General features: G+C 42.9%; 1 protein-coding gene across 1 annotated transcript in view; it reads right to left on the bottom strand.

Moving 5' to 3' along the window:
* Positions 1–6,263: 6,263 nt before the first annotated feature.
* The window catches only part of LOC126188477 (beta-3 adrenergic receptor-like), a gene marked incomplete at its 5' end in the record, with an annotated part of 177,236 nt that continues 163,844 nt past the window's right edge, over positions 6,264–19,655 (bottom strand). The window contains one exon of the mRNA XM_049930080.1: positions 6,264–6,585. The remainder of the gene's footprint in view (positions 6,586–19,655) is intronic.

Raw genomic sequence — 19,655 nt, 5'->3', positions numbered from 1 at the left:
CAGGTCTCGTCACTGGTGCCCCGACGTCATCATTAGCTAGAAGCTTGTCGACGGTAGCCAACGCAGCTTTCAGCTGTTTACGGTCAGCAGCCGATTCTCCTTGTGTCCGCTCACAACAAGCACAGCTCCTAGCCATATTGTACTGTGTGTAAAATACAGGGTGTTTCAAAAATGGCCGGTATATTTGAAACGGTAATAAAAACTAAACGAGCAGCGATAGAAATACACCGTTTGTTGCAATATGCTTGGGACAACAGTACATTTTCAGGCAGACAAACTTTCGAAATTACAGTAGTTACAATTGTCAACAACAGATGGCGCTGCGGTCTGGAAAACTCTATAGTACGATATTTTCCACATATCCAACATGCGTAGCAATAATATGGCGTAGTCTCTGAATGAAATTACCCGAAACTTTTGACAACGTGTCTGGCGGAATGGCTTCACATGCAGATGAGATGTACTGCTTCAGCTGTTCAATTGTTTCTGGATTCTGGCGGTACACCTGGTCTTTCAAGTGTCCCCACAGAAAGAAGTCACAGGGGTTCATGTCTGGCGAATAGGGAGGCCAATCCACGCCGCCTCCTGTATGTTTCGGATAGCCCAAAGCAATCACACGATCATCGAAATATTCATTCAGGAAATTAAAGACGTCGGCCGTGCGATGTGGCCGGGCACCATCTTGCATAAACCACGAGGTGTTCGCAGTGTCGTCTAAGGCAGTTTGTACCACCACAAATTCACGATGAATGTCCAGATAGCTGATGCAGTAATCGTTTCGGATCTGAAAAATGGGCCAATGATTCCTTTGGAAGAAATGGCGGCCCAGACCAGTACTATTTGAGGATGCAGGGACGATGGGACTGCAAGATGGGGCTTTTCGGTTCCCCATATGCGCCAGTTCTGTTTATTGACGAAGCCGTCCAGGTAAAAATAAGCTTCGTCAGTAAACCAAATGCTGCCCACATGCATATCGCCGTCATCAATCCTGTGCACTATATCGTTAGCGAATGTCTCTCGTGCAGCAATGGTAGCGGCGCTGAGGGGTTGCCGCGTTTGAATTTTGTATGGATAGAGGTGTAAACTCTGGGGCATGAGACGATACGTGGACGTTGGCGTCATTTGGACCGCAGCAGCACGGCGAACGGAAACCCGAGGCCGCTGTTGGATCACCTGCTGCACCAGCTGCGCGTTGCCGTCTGTGGTTGCCGTACGCGGTCGCCCTACCTTTCCAGCACGTTCATCTGTCACGTTCCCAGTCCGTTGAATTTTTCAAACAGATCCTTTGTTGTATCGCTTTTCGGTCCTTTGGTTACATTGAACCTCCGTTGAAAACTTCGTCTTGTTGCAACAACACTGTGTTCTAGGCAGTGGAATTCCAACACCAGAAAAATCCTCTGTTCTAAGGAATAAACCATGTTGTCTACAGCACACTTGCACGTTGTGAACAGCACACGCTTACAGCAGAAAGACGACGTACAGAATGGCGCACCCACAGACTGCGTTGTCTTCTATGTCCTTCACATCACTTGCAGCGCCATCTGTTGTTGAAAATTGTAACTACTGTAAATTCGAAAGTTTGTTCGTCTGAAAATGTACTGTTGTCCCAAGCATATTGCAACAAACGGTGTATTTCTATCGCTGCTCGTTAAGTTTTTATTGCCGTTTCAAATATACCGGTCATTTTTGAAACACCCTGTAGATATAAGGTGTCAGATGGCGCTACTGAGTTTGAAATGTATACAAAATATACCAAAGGAGAATAAAGTAACACTAAAAGTTGCTGTGCATATATCTCACTGTACTCTGAGACCGAAAGCTTTTAAATAGAAACAAATTTCTCTACTGAAGTTGATGTGTTTACATATACCTGTTATCAGAAATCCTGTTTACCGAAACGTTACTGCACGAGATAAATATTCAAAATAGAATGCACTGATCTAAATTGTATGCTGTCTACTAACACCAAATAAAATCTTAGTGGCGTCAAGGAGTTTCTGGCGACGGGAAAATTTACACTAAGAAGCCGCCTTAGACAAGGATATTCATAAGACTTACGCAAAGGCAATAACTACAATTAATTTTCTAACCACTAGTCTGCACAGTAAAATACTTCTTCGCAGAAACAATTGAAAAAAAAGACTAAATTAATTTACCGTTTATCAGACAAGTGCTGCTGCAGCGCGTCCTCTCGGCTCGGCAGCAGCCGCTTCACGTCATTAAAAAATACAAAAAAAATTAAAGATACATTATATAAATGCTGGTACTCAGAAAGAGATAGCCGAACAGACCAAGAGCGTAATCACGAAATAAAAATCTGCACCCCTGTCCCACAGACTGACAAGAGAACAAGCAGAAAACTAACCTTCGAAAGATAATTAGATTCGTAGAGGTTATTGTGCGCTCATTTCCATTTGCTGTGATATGATGAATCACCAGCTGGTTACTGTTATTATGCAAAATTCTCTAAGGTGCTAAGTGAATATTTCGCTTGGATTGAGTCCGAATGTTCACTGCTCTTCGTCTTCCATCATCGTCGGTCGTTAAAGTTTCCACCATGGCTGAAGTTTAGCCAAGTACTACGAAATCCATTCGTATTTTGTAAATCCGGATTGACGTCAGCTGTTTGTGGCGGATGAAAATTTATGCTGGACCGGGACTCGAACCCGGATTTTTTGGCTAAGAAAACGGTGGCCTTAATCATTTTCTTTAGGACCTCTTCCCTCAGCTCATAGCACCGCCTTGCGCTAGCTGGCCCTTGCGTCACCTTTGACCAAAGCAGTATGCAATTCACTTGTTGCATCAAACCAGGGGCTAGGTGTATGGAGAGAGCTGTTAGAACTTATTGTGTAGCTATAGTCGCAGCAAAGGAGTGAAGTTTATGGGTAAAAGAGTCATGAAATAAAATCGAATGGTGGGATCAGTTCTACAAATAACCGGTAGTACATTGTGCACTAGACTGGGAACAAAAATAGCGGAGGTTCCTGCCTCACTTAAGGTGAAAAATACGAAGGGTGGCAAACATCGCACCACTGTGCACCATCCAGATAATAATTGTCGTACTCACTAAGTATATCCGACACTGAATTGTGCATTTTTCTCTCTCTGTATTTTAAATCTAGGTTCTCCCACACATGACGATGAATCTATTCGGAGAGTCGTGAAGCGCCCTCTATAAACTGATGCGGAAGTATTGTCTACATTTTTTGTTATGGAGGATTCTGCAGTGTCGTACTTGCAAGTAGTTCCAGAAGTCCAAAGCGTCCTTAGGGCCGTCTTGAAACAAATTATGCACTGCTTCCCCCGAAATCAAGTCACAATATTTGCTTTGGTATGCGGGTAACACGTCTCATTCAGGAATTATAAGGTCTTAGTTTCAATGTGATTTTGTGTCACTCGGAGAACGTTGAAAGGTGGCTACACTGAGTCACAGCGCCAGAGATTGCGCCAAAGGTTATTATTCCGCCGCCTCCACTGGTGCAGTAGTAGTTCAGAGGTTGCTGTGGGCAGTCATTGTTGAGAGGATGTCGAGAGCAGTACTAGTTGAGAGGATGTCGTGTGCAGTTGTTGTTCTGTTGGGCGAGACAGTAGATGCTGTTCGGTTGGTGTAATGTATAGATGGAAGATGTTGCAATGATGAGAGTGTATTTTTCGTCAATGTATATGGAGATAACAAAAAACATTTTTTATTTTCACATTTCCTTAATGACTATGCCTCTTGGTCACAGGTTCAGTCAACAAAGCATCTGGCTCGTGTTCATGTATTAGACTTGTAATTCTGGTTTCTATTTCTAGTATTTCTGGTTTTTCAATTAGTTCATGGTAAATGGTGTTTAAAATATCTTGTCGTAGTGAGGAATAACCGTGCCAGATACATGTACGTTGAATCACGCTACCACACACACAACAGTTACACTTGTGCTTTGTTGTTTCGTAGCTTTTATAGTTGCTGGGGACTTAATTAATCAATTGTGTTAACGGAAATTTCTTGTCATTCTTTATTGTTATTTTATGCAGTCAGATTGCGTACTAATACTAGTCAGGGCCAACCGGTTACGAGACTTCGTAACCGGATACACAGCTACTAAAATTATTGCATAAATAATTAAGCCCCCGTGCAACGTACGCCAACATTTGGTTCAGGAAACGCCAGCCTGCCGCCGACCCACCGCAGCTAACACGATGTTCATCGTTGTCTTGGACTCCACAGCTCGCGCACAGTGGTGAATCCTCCACATGGATTACGTGTAGCCTCGATCTGTTCGCTACTTGCCATTAACCGTAACTAACCACAATGCAGTGACAGTGGGTGTCAGAGTAACGTAGTTCGTCTCTCACACTACGTTCCAACTGATGTTCTGGTGTTTTCTCTCGAACTTGTCATTTGGTCGTGCACGCTGTATGACACGATACACTGCCCATGCCACCGCCATTCGAATCGGTGGTAGTGTCTAGATAAAACATACCGTTAAAGAAGAGTGAAAGGCAGACGTTCTGTATCGTCAAAGATAGGGTGAGGTAGGGGGTTGTTAGTTCCTGTAATGACAAACCTATCAAACCCTAACGACTGACAGACTGTTCACAGACCTTTTCAGAAAGGAGGCAGTCGTCAGATGGAGTACGTTTCTGATCCTTGTGTTAGCGGACATGTTTTTCAGTATCTGATTGGGGGTGGATATCTTTGGCCACTCTGTTGTCGGGAAGAATGACTGCCGTTGGTACCACCATCTCCTCATCCGTACCCTCCTGCAAGGCTGGCTGTTGATTGCCTTGTGAAAGGGTTGCCATCTTAGTGGATTCGTCCTGTCGCATGGTTCTATCTGACAGGTCTCATCAACGTCGGATGGAGTGACCATCTGTGCAACACCTGCTTAATTGAGAGGGGGGGCCGTGATCGTAGAAGCAGTCGCAAATTCACGTGTCAGGATTTCAACAAGTCACAGTTGTAATCATGTCGATCTAACGAATCATTCTTCGCCACAACTGGGGCAAGTATGTGGCTGCCCATCACACCTAACGATCGCCCTACAGCCGCCAATGATGAGGTAGGATGGCATCTGTTGTTCGTCAGCACAGTTTTTATTAATCGTACCCCATTAGAGGCCGGGTACATGTAATTGTGGTTCATTCACCAGTTTGCCATAATGTTGGAAAGCTGTGGTGGCTACATCAAGTAGTACTTCGAATGGAGTTGGAAGACTCATAGCATACGGAAGCCGAGTCCTTCGTGATCAGTACAACCTGCACCGGCATAGCAATCAGAGTGTTTAAATTTAAGATAGTTCTCGTTTAAGTGCACAATTATGTTGCACAGCTCATTACTGACTAACTTTATGTAGATGACACTGCTTGTCATAGAGAGGTTGATATACTGATTATGTCCTGTGGATCAATTATAATTGCTTCACACATAAAACGTCGAACTTTAAAAGCTTTTGGCCATCCATAATCTGGTTGAAAACTAATGTTTGTGGTAGTTTGTCCGTATGAATGTGCCATATTTTGTAGGCCATTTTGGACTAGCGGAGATGAAGCAGTAAACTACAGATGATATGATTTCGTAGGTGGGATCAAAAAAACAGCATGTGCTCAATGCTCCATTACCGAACGCATACTGCCACTTTGGCTGTCTGAGGATGCCTCCAGGACCAACCAAAATTTCCCTATTTCTTGGAGTTGAAAAATTTTACTCTCGCATATTTCGTGATACCCACACTGGAAGAGACAACTATCTTATTGGCATTTTAGCCTCTCGATACAAGGATACGTCATTGATGGTTGCAGTGTCTGTGTCTGTATAGTGTATCTTTACATTACACTGTTCTCCAGAAGTGCATGCATGCCTGAAGGATCCCTAAAGCAAAGACACAGACGCTGTATGAACACAGACATTGTAACTATCAATGATATGTTACCAAATCAAATACTCAAAACATATTCAAACTGTTTCAAAAGTTCTCAGGCAATTTAATTGATAATTATGTTATTAGTAATAAAAATACTTCGACTTCAAATCTTAAAAGGAAACTAGTAGTTTTTAAAAACTCTCTGGTAACTATAGTTCTTTACATATACTGTGGCATCCAACTGAAGGCCCCTCCAGGAATGTCTGTTAAAGCAGGGTCATAGATCGGATGAAGAATATGCAATAACTTCTCCAAGAGCATTATACTTCTAGGTTTTAAGGCTTTTTGTGTCAAATAAAGAGAGAGAGATAGCGAGAGAGTATACATAAAAAGATACTTTATTAGTTTACACCATTATTTTAGTGAGACTACAAATTCTTGTACATTAATGAGGAATTGCGAATTTTTATTGGACAATATCCATATATATAATAGTAATTATCCATTTCTTCGCAGTCTCTTTGTTACTTGAATCCTAGTACCTGTTGAAGACACAGTGATTTTCGCTAAAGTGTGTGCAACGCGACGATTCACTGGGACGCTTCGTATGCGGATCTTCGTTGCTTGGCGAGCGAGGAAGGCGGATCCAACGAGTTGTACACTGAGACACCAAGCTTCTTTGCTGTAGAGCATGTGAGCGGTCGTCTGGGATGAAGCATGTTGCCGCCTTCCACATCACCTAAAAATAAGACGGCGATGAAACGTGTGAAAAACACTGGGAAACAGGATGATAACAGATCGATTCTATGAAATAATGTATGTGCCAGTAAACAAAAATATGCAGTGGCATTTTAATTTTCAGCAGTTTTAAATTAACTATAATGCATGAAATCTTATGCTCTGCATCGTTTATGAAGGGGATTCTTATGCTTAACACTACAAAATAGCAAACATCTTTGTTGCAGTGCAGCTAATGACAAAGGACAAAATAGTAATCTTGCGTCGCTTTGAAGTGCCATAAAATAATTGGAACTTGTACCAGGCGGTAAACTGACAGCCCAGGGCTGACGCATGCCGTGGGAGAGAAGTGTGTGTACGTGCTAGTCAGATGTGAGGGATCAGCACGATTAAGATGGGTCGATGTAAAGACGTTACAAAACGACAAAAAGAAGCTGTCGTGATCGGAAGTATCCATGACCAAACCGTAAAAAATTGTATTCCCCGATTTGCTGGTATATCAACGCGGACTGTCCATCGTGTCTAAAATGATTGTTGTACCACTCGCAGCCATCTAACACAGTGTAAGAGTGTCATAAATGAATCCTCAGCGACAAGGACGAGAGTTGAATGCGATGCCTTGCAGATTATAATCATTTCCAAACCCGACAGGAATAACTGTAGACAGTTAATGTAGGCCTTCTTATCCACCTTACGAGGGAATACACCCTACGAAGAAAAGGGAGAAACAGACGCACCATGTAGAAACTATCCAAATGGGACGAAAATCGGCAGATGTAATGTACATGTACAGAAAGACAAAAAATTACAGTTTCAGAAAAATTGGATTATTTATTCTAGAGAAAAAGCTTCACAATCTAAACAAGTCAATAACGCATTGGTCCACCTCTGGCCCCTATGCAAGCAGTTATTCGACTTGACATTGATTGACAGAGTTGTGGGATGTCCTTCAAAGGAATTTCGTGCCAAATTAAGTCCAACTGGCGCGTTACATCGTCAAAATAACGAGCTGAGTGAACGACCTTGCCCATACTGCTCCAACCGTTATAAATTGGAGGTTGGCAAGCACGAAGACAACCATTATAAACTATCGCCGTGTGTGGACGGACAGTACCTTGGTGAAATGTAAGCTTAGAATGTCTTGTCTTGAAGGGCAAGAAAACGGGGGATGGAATATTGCCAACAATCAGCTGTGTCGTAAAGTTGCCACTAATGACAACCAAGGGGTGATGCTTTGAAACGAAATGGCACACCAGAGCATCAGTCTTCGCTGGTCGTCAAGGCTCAATTTGAAGAGAGTCTCATCACTGAAGACGATTCATCTCCTGTCAATGATCATCCAGGCCGGGCTTGTTGGTGTACAGAGGTCAATGGTAGTAGACGAAAGGGCACCTTGACTCAGTTCCCTTTCTGTGAGCCGATTATCTCAGTTGGCTACACACTCGAATGCTTACATCTGTCCCTCGGGCACAGTTGCTCTGCAACCGCTTATGTGGAAGAAATTCACAAAGAATTTATGTCGTGGTATCTAGATGTCCCCTGTTTACTATTCTTTTCAGCTGAGATGAAATTGCGCTGCAGCGTTAAATATTCACCCATCGGCCGCCAAAGTTAACAGTTTTGCCAAAGTCCTTCATAGTGCGTCGGTTTCTTATTTTTTTATTGTTGTGTGTATCTAAGAAGAGTGATGTAGTGAGTGGCCATTTGGCGTCGGGTACACAGCGAAAGGCCATTGCTCACAACTGCACGTGAAACTTCACATCTTTGTTGGAGTAAAGAGCACAGAAACTTGAGAGCAGTCGACCAGAGACGAGTAGTGTGGTCCGATGAGTCGCGATTCTTCCTCTTTCCAAATGGTACAAGGCGCAGAGCGCACCGACGGGCAAATGAGGCGCTTTATTTATATTTTTTCTTCTCTTGAATTTATTAGTCTCTGGACAGAACACATACAGCCCGTCACAATGTGTTTCATTTAAGTACACTTGTTATGTGTCCTGGGGGCACACATCACTGCAAGAGGTGACTATTGGGAGGGCGTAAGTAGAGTTGTTTCTGTGTAAGGAGGCATTTCCCCGGTTTGCCAGTTTTCCTCGGAATAATGGCAGTGACGTGTGGTTACTGGTAGGCGCAGTGAAAGAAGATTCAGAAATAGTTATTTGTTTCCATAAAAATACACGTAGCGTCTTTACTGGTGGCTGGAATCGTCTCCCAATGCCTGCTGAACAATTGCCTGTGCCCTCCCGCTTACCATCCTCCTTTGTCATCCGTCATATCGTGCTGATGGCTGCCGAGTAGCCATGAAATTCAACGATATTGGCCTGCCGTCCAATTGGGCCCTACCGAGTCCTCCGGAATGTCACAAACGTTGGTGTCCTCATCCTGGTAGGAAGAAGAGATCTTCAGGTCCGCCGATCTGCGACAGAGGCAGACTGTGGATGTGATTATGAGGAGGAAGCCATCCCTCCCAGTAGCAGCTGCTCTTCTCCGTAGCGTGCAGAATATCTACTACAGGCTTGTGCTAGGAGTCACCTCGCTACAATCAGGGAATCGAGTATGAACGTCATGTATGGCATTGACCCATCTGATCGACTGCCTTACGAGTTAAATTTCTGGGGTATTTACAAAGCGAATTAATGGCTAGTGTTTACCCGACATCATTCGTCATGAACGCATAGGCCTTGTTATTACGGAGGTATCAGCAGTTTTACTCCCGCTCTACTTGCTTAACGAGTTTGTTGCATTCACCTTTTCATCTCTTTTGTCACATAACAAGGGTAACCTGACCCTGTTTGGCTTCTCTGAACCATTACATTTTGCTGAAGTTTGCTGCCTCGTCAGAATCGCCGGTTCTGTGTTTTGCCGTGACCCAGTCGCGATGGACAAATGTTGTCGTGCGGCCGCGTCGTGTCGCCATTGCCAAAATGTAGCGACATAGCTTCGCTGTGGGACGTTGAAAATTTTGCTCATTTTACTGCTCTAAACAAAGCTGCCACGCAACATAATCTTCTTCTGTAAAAAGAATTCCTCCTGATAATTTTGGAAAAAGAATCTTAACCTTTACTATAGTAATCCTTCTCCACTTAACAAAATTCTTTATCAGCGTAATTTATGTAAATATTTCTCTTCTCCTTTCTGGTACAAGCCACTCGTGTGTGGGCTTTAACTCTGCTGTCGTTATCTTATTCCTTCGGAAAAGCTAAAATGCAGAAATGACTGCTAGTACTACGATTATACTAGTGGTGGCTACACAGATGGTAACTGTGTTCTGCTTTCGTCCTTGGTTTCATTCCAAAACATGTCTTAACATTTGATCGACAGCAATTAGTCCCTTTTCTGGACAAATTGTTTGTCTATGCTCTGTAGCACCGTAGCATTTACTGCTTAATAGAAAGGAAATAATCTCAATAGATAAAATGCTAAAGGGGCTTTCCGGGCGATACACTAGTACGCTAGTAATTACGGTACTACCCACACTGGTCGCTCGTAGATGGAAGTCTAAAACTTAACTCTGTCCAAATAGGTGTCGCTGGATTCGGATATGTAGGGGCATGTGGCCGGCACACCGCTCTCCCGGCCGTATGCCAGTTTAAAAGACCGGAGCCGTTCTAAATCAAGTAGCTCCTCAGTTTGCCCCACAAGGTCCGTGTACACCCCTCCTGCCAACAGCACTCAGCAGACCGGATGGTCACCCATCCAAGTGTTAGTCCAACCCGACAGCGCTTAACTTCGGTGATCTGATGGGAACCGGTGTTAGCACTGCGGCAAGGCCGTTGCTTAGATCGAAGTCTACTCCCGCTGCATCACACTCACTTCAGTTGTCAAATATACCGCTAAGCTGTAACTTTCCTCTTGTCATTCTTGTAAAAGACTTGCTTTAAAACAGTTCACTATTACCTTTTCTGTCTTGTGTACAGAATAAACCAAATGATTTCAAACTCTCTGAAAATTCGTCTCTGGCTTCATAACTACCTTGTGACACTCGGGTGCGTTCATTTCTGCAAAGAAAATCTGTACTTCACATGTTCGGTTATCCGTTTGAACTACTTGTGTAGGCTAAATAGTAATAATTCCATGAATACACTTAGCAAGTTCTTCTGCTGATTTAACAACGTCCATTTCGCGTTGTCCAGATACAAGTAATTAACGGAAAATTTAATCAATCTGTTAATAAGATTCTATCCAATTGGATATGCATGAATCATATAATATTCAAACTGTGAGTTAAAGTTAGTTACTGGAAAGTGTGTGTGTGTGTGTGTGTGTGTGTGTGTGTGTGTGTGATATGTCAGAGTAAACTTTAACTATGGAAACATGATAATAAAATGCTAAACTGCTTTCATTTATGGTAATAATATGCTGCAGACCTGCACGAAATTCTTTTTCCGCTTGCAAAAATTATTCGGGTGTGAAAGTGCTTGATTGTTTATGCGTAACATGGTGGATAGCTTCTTGAATTCTTTCCAGTTCTATTCTAGCATCACTTACACTGTTTGCTAATTCCCTTATTAGCCTAACTACGCCTACCTTGCTGTCCAATGTCATTAGATAATTCTGTATTATATCTAAATCCTTATTAACGGTAACCGTTGTATCATTAGCATATTGCTGTAATTCAATTGCTATTTTATGCATTGTTTTAGGTATTTTTAACAATCCTTGCATCGTATGGCAGTTCACTACTCTTTCTGTATTCTCGCTACTTCTTGCACTTGGTCTGTTGTGGCTACTATTCAAACTTGAAATATCATTACTGTCTCCTGTGACAAACGCGTTTTTTAGTAGTTTCCCGCCAGAATCCAGCCATCCTCTCTTCCTCTGCACAGGAGAATATGGAACTGTACCTATCACCTGCTGAAAAAAAAAAAAATTAAATGTGTGTGAAATCTTATGGGACTTAACTACTAAGGTCATCAGTCCCTAAGCTTACACACTACTTAACCTAAATTATCCTAAGGACATACACACACACACCCATGCCCGAGGGAGGACTCGAACCTCCGCCGGGATCAGCCGCAGAGTCCATGACTGCACCGCCTAAGACCACTCGGCTAATCCCGCGCGGCTGCTGCAAAAGCTGTCTCAGCTTATCATAGGAGAACTTAAGATAATGTCATCATACTCGCTGACTGTGTACTATCACTATGTTCTATAATCCCATCTTGCAACTGTCGATCTACTATTTCCTGTACTAAAGACTGGAAATGCTTAGGCAGCCGTTACTGTTTTCTGAATAGTGGCGGATGATTGCCTCATGGTGTTCTATGTTGTGTGATTGATGTAGCAGGTAACACTCCCTGTGGATTAATCAAATCGTTATACTGTATTAAAACTGATTCCATTAATGACCTATCTACACTATGGAGGTGTTAAACGCTTGTCACAACACAAGTATGTCGAAAGCTTCCTCTGTTCTGCCTTGTATCTTGGTATCCTCAATATCTTCCTCTTCGAGAACTCTAACGTGGCTATCAGTAATCCCTTTGGAAGACTTGCTTCATCTCCCCCAAAATTGTCGAAGCTTATTGGCGCTATAAACTGACCATTAAGATCCCTTGTAGACGTTATACACCTACGTACAAAACAGTGTTGCTCACCCATGTTATTACTTGTTAGTGGCTCTACCAAACAGAGAAACTTTCCTGTACGTGCTGATACTCTGTCGCGTAAAACAACTTTTAATGCGCTTATACACAATTTATTCGACGTCACCTATTCAGTGGATGCATCTAGTGATATAGAGACATTTGCCGCTGTTGTACCCAATGGAAATAACTTACGATCAAGTTCAATTGTCCGTTGCCTGAAGTTGATTCTAGCACGATGTCTAACGAGAAAATCTAACCTAAGTATCACAGTCCCAGAGTTGGCCACACTTCCACTTTCTCTTGGAACCTTATGTTTCCTATTTTAAGCTCGAGCCGTGTTGTCCCGATTGAATCAACTGCATTGCCGCCTATTGTGGCCCTTGTAGTCTGCTCTTACCCACGAGGTCCAGACTGACAACCGATATGTGTGCCTCTGTATCTACCAAAAATTCATATTGTTTCCCTTTAACAGAAGCCACCAACAAACAGTCAATCTCTGCATGCGCGTGGAAAGCACTTCTATTTAATGGGAACGCTTCTCGATGAAACGACGATCTATGTTGTCTATTAACGATTTCTTTTCCCCCTTATAGCTACCCACTTTCTTTGACTCACACCCCTATGCCTTACGACTAATTCGTTGACAATTAAAGCATTGCGGTTGCTGACACTGTGATTTAAAATGACCTTTTCTTCCACAGTGATAACATTCTGTATTCGATACAACATTTTCCGAATATTCTGAGACTTAGTAGCATTATATATCTATTGCAGATAATTGGCTACCTACATCACTGCTGCTACATCTTGTGGATTTTCCATTCACACTCTGTGAGAAAATGCCGGAGAAATACCTCTTAGGAACCCATTCAGCGTCCTGTCCTCAGCCCCTCTCAATGAAGCAGCATCAGCGTCCGGTTTACAAGTTAACTCATACGTTTGAGCGTTCAACTTGCATATCCTGTCCAGAAACGCTTCACAGTCTCATTTGGCCATTGTCTCAAATTACTTTTCTCGAAAGAAACAAGCACTATTTCTTTTCTGTACCGTTGATTTAAGCCATTTGCCAACTCAGTAAGTGTGGTTATTTTACTCAAAACCTCATGGTTCCTAATGTACGTGTTAGCCTTACCAGCCATTCGCAATTTGGTCATCCGCGACGATGTTTGTTCAGATCAGATGCACAAGCTGGCTGCGGATAACACGTCCTGAATAAAAATAATGACATCCTCCGATGTTTTTCGAGAAAAAAAGGGAAATTAGTCTATCAAAAAAATGGTTCAAATGGCTCTGAGCACTATGGGACTTAACATCTATGGTCATCAGTCCCCTAGGACTTAGAACTACTTAAACCTAACTAAGCTAAGGACATCACACAACACCCAGTCATCACGAGGCAGAGAAAATCCCTGACCCCGCCGGGAATCGAACCCGGGAACCCGGGCGCATAAGTCTATCAGCTACGGATCCACGGATGGGGAAGGTATTGATTATTGATTTAACTTCTCTAGGACCTGACTGTGAAGGATCTCCCGTTTGACTACGTAAACGCTGCGCCATTTGCTCGTTCTGTTCTTTTGATAATTTAATCTGTTCTGTGAAAGCTGATATTGTGTCTTCGGTAGTAGCTGCGAGGATTTATGCCATATTTGTCAGTATCCTTTTCCATCACACGAAGGCTTATACACCACACACAACATACACTGTAATGAAATTCAAAATCTAGTTCCTACTTCGTCTCGCAGACACCCACGTAACAAACACCTTTACCTGACCATACTGCAAGTGGAACGTATTACAGGAATAAACCTATCACAAGCCGCTCTTTGACAAGGCAAATTACAAATTTTATAATCTACCGGTATATAAAACCCTTTACTATAATTCCCCTTAAATTCAGATATTATGCTTTGCAAAAAGTAACTCTGAACTCACTATATCTTATTCTGGGCATGATCACCATCAAAACATAGTTGTGTGAGAAACAAACCTTTTCCGTGATTCACAATTGTTATAACTGCTGGTGTGGCTCTGTACGAAACGCATTGTATGGCCCTCTGATGTAGATGCTGGAATTTTGCAAGAGGCGACTACTGAGATGGCGTAAGAAGAACTGGTTCCGTGTGAAGAAGCACTCACCCAGTTCGCTCCAAGTCAGTTTCCCTAGGAAGGATGGTAGGGACCTGTGGTCACTGGTAGTCGCTGTGAAAGAAGATTCAGGGTTAGTTGTTGATTTCGATAAAAATACAGGTAGCGTCTTGATTTGTTGTTGGCATTGTCTGTCAATGCCCGCTGAGAATCGCGTCGTAAATGGGCTTCGGCCAGCTCAAGGCGGCTGGCACCGCACAATTTGTTTCAGCCGGCTGCTGCCCTGGCGGTTCGCCGCTTTCGGTAGCCCAGGCACCGGTTATATCGTCACGCCGCGACAGTGAGTGATGGCGACGCGTGTGTTGAACTTAAACGCTCGACTTTGGAAGTGCTCTGTACCCTCCCATTAATCAGTCCTACCACGATGACGGCTGCAGTGCAGCCGTGAAGTTTGAAGATATTCGACTTCTGTCTAGATAAGCCCTATTCAGTCCGCTGGAATGCGAGGATCGTTGGTGTCCTGATCCTGATGTGAAGGAAGACCTCCAGGTCCTCCGAGCTGCGACAGAGGCAAGTTGTGGTATTGTACTCTGCGACTGGTGATTATTGTGAGGTAGCCACATCTCCCAGTAGCAGCTGCTTTTGTATGTAGCCTGCAGGAAATCTGCAACAGCCTTGTACCAGATGCCATCTCTCTTCAATCAGGGAATCGAGTGCGAACTTCATGTACGCCATGGATCCGTCTGATAGACTGCCTTACGAGCTAAACTGCTGTGGCATTTATGGAGTGAAGTAGTGGCTAATGTTTATCCGACTTCATTCCTCACTACCGCATAGGGCCTGCCATTACGAAGGTATCAGCGGTTTTCCTCCTACCGTACTTGCTTAACGAGTTTGTTATAGTTCAGAAGTGGTTCGTAAAATCTTTTGGTATCATTTGTAGCATTCGCCTTGGGCATCCTTCCGTCACATAACGGAGGTGACGGAACCCTGTTAGTCTGCTTTACATTCTGCTTAAGTCTGCTGTCTGGCTCGCCAGAAACGCCGATTTTCAGTTTTGCCCAGACTCAGTCTAGATTGGCGAAATGTTTTCATTCCGGCCGCTTGGTATCGATGTTGCCATACTATAAGCAGATAGATTCACTCTGGGATTTTGAAAATTTTACCCGTTTTACTACCCTGTAAAAGGTTGGCAGGCAACAATATGTTACAATAAACAATAGCCGAAGGTGCCAAAGTAACATGAAAAACAGTTGTTATAGAAATGACAAAGTTCAGCTCTATTACTTTTTACATGTTGATGTCTTGGTTAGTAATACAGCTAATACTTGGTCTACATCTCTGTTTGACATTTTTAAGACATGTGTATGGTCTATGTAGTCCAAGTTGGAGGTTGTTCAGTGACGTTTTTGGAGTGCGTTTCGTATCATGTCTTGGGCTACGCGTTCAGGGTACCTTCATTATGAACCAAGGCGTTTATTTAAACATTTTTGACGACCAAGTGTTTCTTTTCTTCTTCATCTTGATTATGAATATGCTGTGGACACTCCTGTCTTCCAAGATGACAACAGCCGAGTTCATACGACAGCATGCATACGTTGCTGGCTTGGGCAGTACCGTGGTATCCTGTTGCATTTCGAATAGTCCGCTAAATCTCATCATAAATTTCCTCGAGATGGAATTGCTTCTGTCCATGTATCATGATGATTTCAGAAAACATCGCTCACGCGAAACTCAGCTTGCCATTTTCTCACATAATATCCTGCGAACTGTCAGTGAAGAGCAACAAGCAGATTTCATATTCCTAGATTTCCAGAAAGTATTTGGCACGGTACCCAACCGCTGACTGTTGACGAAGATACAAGCAGACGGGATAGGTTCCTAGATCTATGACTGGCTCGAAGACATCATAGGTAACAGGACACAGTACGTTGTACTCGACAACGTGTATTCATCAAAGAGGAGGCTATTCTCATGCGTGACTCAGGAAAATGTGGCAGGAGCGCTGTTTTTTCTGTACACATAAATGATCTGCCGAATAGGGTGAGCCGCAGTCTGCGGCTGTATGCTGAAGACGCTGTGGTGTATGGGAAGGTGTCGTTGTTGATTGGCTGTAGGTGGCTACAAGATGGCTTGGACAAAATTTGTAGTTGTCTGATGAATGGCAGCTAGTCCTAAATGTAGAAAACTGTAAGTTGATGCATATGAAAAGGAAACACAAACTATTAATGTTCTCACACAGCATTAGTAGGACGCTGCTTGACACTGTCACGTTGCAAATTGAACGACCAAGTTAGACTTGTAGTAGGGAAGGAGAATGGACGACTTAGTTTATTGGGAGAATTTTGTGGAAGAGTGGTTCATCTGTAAAGTAGATCCATAAAGGACTCTAGTGCACTCAATCTTGAGTACTTCTCGCGTGCCGGCCGTGGTGGCCAAGCGGTTAAAGGCGCTACAGTCTGGAACCGCGCGACCCCTACGGTCGCAGGTTCGAATCCTGCCTCGGGCATGGATGTGTGTGATGTCCTTAGGTTAGTTAGGTTTAAGTAGTTCTAAGTTCTAGGGGACTGATGACCTTAGAAGTTAAGTCCCAAAGTGCTCAGACCATTTGAACCATTTTAGCCACTGCTCGCGTGTTTTGAAACCGCACCAGGTCAGATTAAAAGAAGACGTCGAAGCAATTCAGAGGCGGGTTGCGAGATTTGTTACCAGTAGTTTGATCAACAAGTTAATGTTATGGAGATGCTTTGGGAACTGAAAAGAGAATTCTTGGAAAGACGGTGACGACCTTTCCGAGGAACGCTACTGAGAAACTTTAGAGAACCGGCATTTGAGCTGACAGCAAAATGCTTCTACTGCTGCCAATGTACGTTTTGCATAAGAGCCATGAAGATAAAGCAAGAGAAATCAGGACTCCTACGCCCGCTTATAGACAGTTGATTTTGTCTCGCTCTGTTTGCGAGTAGAAAAAGAACGGAAATGACTAATAGTGGTACAGGGTACCCTCCACCACGCACCGTATTGTGTCTTGCAGAGTATTCGTGTAGATGTAGGGGTAGCTTAAACTTGCAGAAAGTGTCTGGAACTTGCTTTAATTGCAAATGAAATGTAACAATCAATTACTACGCAATACGGCAATTCTACGAGATCTAATCATTGTTGAGTGGCTTGTGCTGGATATGGAATGCCTGGAGAAACTTGTTGAATCTTCAGTGCTGAACTGAGACTGTTATCAAGGCCAGGAGCGATGTTACAATTTATAATCTTTTGTCCAGTATGTTTAATTTCGACGAAAATGACATCATCTGGTAGAGTTTAGAATATTGTATACCACATGACCTTTATATTAAAATAAGTTACTTATCTACTTAGTATTGTGGACATGAGTGGCTCTTGAGTATAGAGAACAAAATTAATATCCAAGAGACAAGAAGCAACCAATATTCCCTTTGGAGTTCGGGAGTTGACTGTGAACGTTTAGGAAGTGCGCTGTAACAAACACAAGTGGAAGTTAATCCAGTGTTTGTTTAAGTAAAGCAATGTCATCGATAAACCACACAGGCGTCGTCGTTGACTAATATGTTTGTCTTCTCGTAGGATGGTAAGGGTGTCATTACTGGGTACTGTGGTAGAGGTAGAGGAGAAACAGGTCCTGTAGATATGTGCTTTGTACTGAACGCAATTGAATGCAATCTCATTTCCAAGTGTGGGACTAAAACTGCGACCATTACCGTTACGGCGAAGGACGGCCACCCTTTACACGGTGAAGTATCAGCCAGATACAGCTACAATGAATCGAGGGTTAAATCGTTGTATCGTGAGGTGTGTAACCTGAAACGTAATCCACTGAAACACCAAGGGCTAAACAGAGTCGTATCGGCGGGATCTAAGCATCCTGCAGTAACGAGCCAAGTGCCTTCTGCCTGCTGCACTGGCAGTCGTATTGAGTTCCCGGCGCGAGATGGTAGTTCCATTGCAGAAGTTTCGAGCGACACTTACCGGCACGGCGCCAGGCCTAATAGCCGAATACCACCACTCGCTGGTATCATTTTACCGATTTCCGTGTCTGGAGGAAATACAAGAATATGGAGCTTCCCTTAGGTTGTGAAAGCCTGAAGCCAACTGTGGCTGATCTGCACTCTCTATTCGGAGTCTCACACACTGTACTCTTCTACACGCACAAGATTCCGCCTATACGTAACCCAGCACAGTGCTGTATAATATCAACAAATAAATACTTCGTACGTAAAGGACGGCATTATGAGGACTTCGACTGCTGATAATTACAAACAAAACGGTTTTCTGAGTCAGTCACTTGTTTATTTTGCCACTGCGCTTGTCTATGGTTCACACCATCATCTTCACATGGAGAATTATTTATTTACATAGCTGATGTTGATGAAGAGTACAGGCGTCTTCCACAGTACCAGACCAAGGGCAGTGTAGGTTATGGTGTGAACATATTTTTTCTCATTAGCAAAAGGCATAACGTAACCTACACTGCCATTCGTCTGCTGCTGTGGAAGACGTCTGTACTCTTCACCAACAGCAGCAACGAAAATAAGTTATTATCCATCTGAAGGTTATGGTATGAACCATCGAAACGCTTAATGGCAAAATAGACTACTGACTGCGGCACAAAACTGTTTCATTTGTACACAACAAATGAAATGAGTGATTTAGATTATCTGATTTTGTTTACATAATATGATAGTGTAATAAAATAAATTGGTAGAGGATCTTCTGAGAGGAGTTCAGTTTAATAAGAAAGGTATAAAGGTGTTACTTCTTTCTTAAAAAAATTAATTGTGATGATGTAATACCAGAAATCATCAAGACTTACGGGAATTTTAGGTACGAGCTATAGATAGTAACCGAACGAAGTTATTTTACATTGTAGTTTCACAGAATGAATACCGTATTTCTAAAGATACCATTGGTGTAAATACACGCTTTTCAAATTGTAAGAGTTTCATAAGCGCCAAAGCAATGTGCCTCGTCTGTTTTCATTCCGTTATATGTTAATACGCAAATTAGCTAAATTAGAGGCAACATGACATGTAAATTAGTTAAATTTCAGTTAAATACAGTCGAAATCGAGGAAATGATACTAACGCATGTTAATTACTAATTGCAATACAAACAAAAATGATCGGAGAAGCTTATTCTCCTTTTCTGTCATCTCTGAAATTGTGTGTATATCTTGTATGTGTACTGAATGCGGTTTAAGACGATTTCGGCGAGATGTGCCAGCCTCAGAGCAGACAATCCAACAAAAGAACCCTCCCACCCACCATTCTCTTAGGAAGTAGGGAAAGCGCCAGGCCTCAGGTGCCGGTACCCGTACCAGTTCACTATTGTTCTACCAGCTTCCTGAATAGTATTGTCGGTCAGATGG

Source organism: Schistocerca cancellata, chromosome 5, assembly GCF_023864275.1.
Source record: "Schistocerca cancellata isolate TAMUIC-IGC-003103 chromosome 5, iqSchCanc2.1, whole genome shotgun sequence".
Classification (NCBI taxonomy): domain Eukaryota; kingdom Metazoa; phylum Arthropoda; class Insecta; order Orthoptera; family Acrididae; genus Schistocerca; species Schistocerca cancellata.
Note: the sequence above shows the minus strand (reverse complement) of the source record. Positions and strands in the feature narration are given on the sequence as shown.